This window comes from Gossypium arboreum, chromosome 12, assembly GCF_025698485.1.
Source record: "Gossypium arboreum isolate Shixiya-1 chromosome 12, ASM2569848v2, whole genome shotgun sequence".
In the NCBI taxonomy this organism is placed as follows: domain Eukaryota; kingdom Viridiplantae; phylum Streptophyta; class Magnoliopsida; order Malvales; family Malvaceae; genus Gossypium; species Gossypium arboreum.
The window spans coordinates 102,126,612-102,132,611 of record NC_069081.1 but is presented as its reverse complement, the minus strand read 5'-3'; positions in this window follow the sequence as shown (position 1 = coordinate 102,132,611).

The window sequence follows — 6,000 nt, the reverse complement described above, 5'->3', positions numbered from 1 at the left end:
GATCCGAAAGTGTCGAACAAAGAAAAAGATCGAGGGAAAAAAAGTTTCAGATTAGTAGATACGACCAATTGTCGAGGTAAGTTCGTATAACTAAATTAAGCATGTAAATATGTTGAATTGATTGTTGAATATTATACATTATGATTTGTAATTGGCATGTACATGTAATAAGTCAATCTTGATTTGTGATTTATATGTAAATGATGAAATATTACATAAATCCGTTTGAATATTGATTTCTAATTGGACAGGTGATTACCGTGTATATGAGATCCTGCATATGTTGCAGTAAAGGTTGTTCCGAAAGGTATAATCTTTTGATCTCATTATGAAAAGAAACGTAACCCGAAAGGGTGATACTTGAAAAGGATTTATGTACCCAAATGGTACAACTTGAAAAGGTTATGTACACTTTGTGTGTACACTTGAAAAGGAAAGGTATACTTTGTGTATACCATATGAAAAGGAAAGGTATACTTTGTGTACACCACTTGAAAAGGCAAGGTACACTATATATGTACACTTGAAAAGGTTATGTGCACTTTGAGTATACAAATTGAAAAGGGTATGTACACTTCGTGTGTACCACTTGAAAAGGAAATGTGCACCTTGAGTGTACAACTAGAAAAGGAAAGGTCCATCGGAAATTCAAAAATTCAACGGAAATGTATTAACAAGTGAAATAAGAAGAAATGACATGATGAGCTCATCTATGCATAATAATGTTTTTATACTAACCAATTTGGTTGAATGATTGTGTATAGGCCATATTTGCTAGTTTGCTAAATTGATGGATAAATTGCCTTATGTGTGATTTATTTCTTATATATATAAGTGGCAAGTGTAGTTTGGTCATATGAACTTACTAAGCATATAATGCTTACTAGGTTTATTTTTCCCTGTTTTATAGTACTTGAAGCTCGTGAAGGTTGGATTGGGTCGGAGCATCATCACACTATCAACTCCTTAATATTGGTATAAACAATAAACTCATTTTGATATAATGTCATGTATAGGCTATTGAGGCCAAATGATGATGAAATATGTTTATGTACAACCTAGCCATTGGAATGGTTAGTAATATGTATTTTGAGGTAATGTGGTATGTTTATGTTCAACAAAATACAAATCACTTGTCATAAAACATGATTTACAAACCAATGAAAAGGTAAGCTTCAAGGTATGGTTAAAAGTTGGAAATGTTAGATTGAATGATGGAAATTAGCTGAAATGAATGGTATATACTTGTAAGTTTTCACGCAGGAAATTGGTTAAGTTTGGGTGAGAAATAGGGCTAGGAAATGGCCTTATTTCGTCCACACAGGTAAGACACACGGGCGTATGTCTAGGCCGTGTGTGACACACGGACAGCCCAAGGGCATGTGAAATGACCTTGTGTCCCCTGCATCCTTAAATATGAATTCGGTATAGTACATAGGCACGGGTTTTAAGCATAGTCGTGTGTCAAAACTGTGTAAAAATGGCTTAAAAATGGTGAAAAATCAGTGTACCACACGACCTAGCCAGATAGGCGTATGCCAAGGTCGTGTGTCCCTTTGATATTTAAGAAATTGCAAGTCAGAATTTCACACGGGCTGGCCACACGGTCATAGGAGCCCCACGGGCGTCTGCCGCTATCTTCAAGGAAAAATTTTAAAAGTTATCGGTTTAGTCCCGAACCATTTTCAAAGTATGTATTGGGCCCCATAGGCCCATATTAGGGACTTTAAATTGAATATTTGAAAAGAATTGATTTGAAATGCATATTTATAACTCGGTTTTGTATAAATGTTAGTGTAGAAATTCAATAATGCCTCGTAACCCTATTCTGACGACGGATACGGGTTAGAGGTGTTACAAATGAGGGTACATTGGTTAGGCAACTAAGATGATTGTTTTGACATGATTTGAATGTGTTTGATTATGTTTTGAATCGGTTAAACGAATGATTTTTTAATTACTTAGTGTCCAAGCTTGCAGGGAATGGTAAACTTGTTGTTTAAGGTACATTTTGAGTCCACACGGTCAGACTACACGGCCATGTGAACCTTGCAACTTTGAAAAATTTTAATATTTTTCGAAAAATTTCTTGAGTTTTCGAATTAGTCTCGACTTGTTTCTAACGCGTATTTTGGGCCTCAAGGACTCGAATAAGGGATAGTATGTATGAGTTTGATTGGTTTCTATGAGTTTGATTGGTTTCTGACATGAATGTTATGTTATATGAAATGTTTGAAAATTATGTCTGTTTAATTGGTAAACTTCGGTAATACTTCGATACCCTATTCCGACGACGAATTAAGGGTGTTACATCCTTATTAAAAATAGGTAGACGACATGTACTAATGATCCTCCCCATGATATGCCAATAACTTTTTAAAAATAAAGCTGGAAAACCATTATTACTAGATGCTTTTGTAAGACTCATACTTTTAACAACTTTGGAAATTTCCTTCGCTTGGAATTCCTCTAGCAAAAAAGAATTCACCTCTTGAGTAATCCCATGGTAGACCCCCAATAAAAAGATAAGATATGCATGCCCTTGAGAGATAAACAAATTCATGCAATATCAACTTGCAATTTCCAACATTTCCCTATTATCCATACTCTTAACACCCGAGCCATCCACAAGTTCTTCAATCCGATTTACCATTTTTCGTGGAGAGGCAAAATTTTGGAAGAAAGAATTATTTTGATCCTCCCTTCTTAAGGCATTTTCCCTAGCACATTGTTCTCAATAACCTTCACCTTTGTCAATCTCCTAATTCATCTTCAGTTTAAGATCAATAGTTTCATTTAGAGTTTCTGCAATAAGATCCAACTCGTTTAGACCATAAAACGTGTGACATCCTTAATGTATAATAAGCTTGGTACAGTAACAGATCGGGCTAGGAATATTAGAGAATTTTAGAAAATAGATTTAATAAGAACTTTAGAGCAATAGTATTGAAAGAAATTAGAAAATGTTTGTTAGATGAGAAAAATTAATTTGAGATATTGACTAAATTGTAGAAGAATAAAAAGTGTTGTGGTAAAAGTTGAAAATTAAATGTTAGAAAAGAATACATGGAATCGAGAAAAATGAGGAAGGATTAGAAGTGAAATTTTACCAAACTAAAGCATTAATCATGCATGGTATTGTAGATAAATTTTAAGGGTTAAATAGCAATTACTTAAATTAGATAATTACGAAAAACTTAATGATTAAGGATGAAATTGTGTTGAAATGTGATTGATGGACTAATTTGCAAAATTATTAAATTAAATATTAAATTAGTAGATATTTTGGAAGAATTGTGTAAAAAAGAGTAGAAAAGATTAAAAGCATTCATCCTCCATAAAAAGAAGCCAAAACATCACCCCCCAAAGCTGTCATCCAAACTTTTGTCTTTATTACAATTAGGTCATTCCACCATATTTAAACCTTTCCAAGCTCAATTTCTTCCATTTCTTTCATATATGTTTCCTTAGAAAAATCAATAGAGGAATGTAGTAGTCACCTTAGTTTCGTGAAAAGAGAATCAATATTTGTCTTGGAAGTGAGAGAAAATAAGGACTAGATTGTGAATTCAAGAAATTAAGGTAAGGAATGATAAGTTCTTCATGAAACCCCTTTAGTTTCATTATTTAATCATAAATATGTTATTTGATTATGATTTTAACAAGTAGATGTTATGCGTTTTGATATGAAAATGGAGAAAAAGAGAAAAAAGGAGAAGACCAAATTGAAGTCAAAGGAAAAAGAGTAGCCAAAGAGTAAAAAGAGAAGAAAATGCTCCATTCAAATCTTGATTGTAAGTATTTCAAGGATTTTATCTTATTTATTTAGATTTAATTTATAAATTATTTTATTTAGTTAATTAGTTATAAAGATGTTGTTATAATAGAAAATTACTAAATTATAAAGAAAATAGAATATATCATAAAGACATTACAAAAGGACAAAATTGAATAGTTGAGTGACCATTTTATAACTTTTCATAGTTGGTTGACCAAAAAGAAGTTTACTTATAGTTGAGTGACCATTTTGTAACTTTTATAATTGAGTGACTAAAAAAATTTGAATGAATACTAATATAATTTACTTAAAATTTGAAAAGAACAAGTGATTGAAGTTATGTATTAGCACCTCAAGATTAATATGTGATAAGAAAATAAAAATATATTAAAAAAGGGCATGCAACTATATTTAAATTTTATTTTGAAAACATTAAGAAATAACATACCTATAGTATTTGCAACAAAACTGAGTAGTGCTAAGTTTGGTTCTTTATGTCTATGCGATTTTGCCTAAAGAGAAAATTAACTATTTTCACACTTCATACAATAGGTGATTACAAGTTTTAACACTCACTAGGTTAGTAACCTCACTTTTACATCTAAAATCTAGATCGCTCACTTTTAAATTTTCTCGTTGAAAACTTAAGCTGAAAACCAAGTAATTCACCCATTTTCACATTCAATGTAGTCACAATTACAAGTTCTTCACCGAACAAATAAGTGCTAAAATTCTCAATACAAAATCTTTACAAATCTAAAAAATAAGTGCTAAAATTCTCAATACAAAACTTATACAAGTCTCAAATATTTAAACTACTTTTGATTTGCTAATATACTTGATCCAATTACAATCAATATTTCCACGAAATTAATAAGCTTGATGAATATCTTCAACAAGTCTAAGATAAATCTTCAATTTATTAATTATGTTTTTAAGTTTACTTGATCCAATCTAATTTTCTCAATATAAAAAAATCGATTTGCTTGATTCGATTCAGACGAATCTTTAAGATAAATTCTTATAACTGATTTAAGTATCATAAATGAGCTTGCGCATGTCACAATTATCAACAAATATCACAATTCAAAAAATTTATTTACAAAAATTGTGAACTCCAAATATAACAAATTATGAAAGTGAATATTTTAAAACAATACTGAACATTTCACTTCCATAATTGCACATTATTTTTAGAATTAAAATTTTGTATTACAGATATTTCGAACACACTTTTCTTTTCTGTCCTTTTCAGGCGTATGGGTGAGTTTTAGACGTAGCCGATAAGATGGAGATGGACCAAAACACATGGAGACATGGACTCACCCACTCACATGAGTTAGATGCATTCCCCTCACACACCATACATGCCTAGCTAAGCCTGCCTTTAATCAATGCATGCCACTTGCCAGTGTTTCAATGTGACACTCTTTAATAAGTCTCCTTTATATTACTATATAAGTAAATTCTTCAAGAAAAGTCAACGGTTTAAACCAAGCAGGCACCAACCCATGGACACGTGGACTTCCTTTTCGATGTGAATCTCTCATCGAATGTTCTATTTGTGATATGCATGAGAATTGGGACCATTCATCATGATTCTCATATCACATGGCCATGAGGCTCAAAAAATAAAAATTTATTTATTTATTTAAATAATTTAAATAATTTGGCTAAGATCTATTGCATGGGAAATATTATAAAGGACAGTACGTACGACGCGTAGGGTGGTACCGTCGATGTGGGTCGAGTCTGCAAAGACATGCAAGGTCCATGCACGTGCAAGGCCCTGGCCCTGCTTTTGCCCACTTTATAAAAAATATAATTTGCATTATCCTTCCCACACTCCTTAATCTAACGCTTCCTAATCATTGCATCATATCATAACCTTTTGCCATCATTTTCTCGAAAAGTTTTTGGGTCCTACCTTGAACATCAGATCATATTCATACTTTGGCTCTTCTAATGATTAATCTACAGCCCTTTCTTCTGCTATATGCATTATCTTTTAATTTCTTTCTGTCCCAAATTCTTAAATTTTAATTATTAATTAAATATATTTAAAACTATGATATTTATTTTTCAAATATTACCCATGATTATTTTCTAAAAAATAAGAAGCCAAAATCGATTTCTTTTTTTTTACAATAAAAAGTAAAATATGAAAAATTTAATAGGATTGAAAGAAAACTTACAGATGTCCCTTTCAATATCTAATTCAA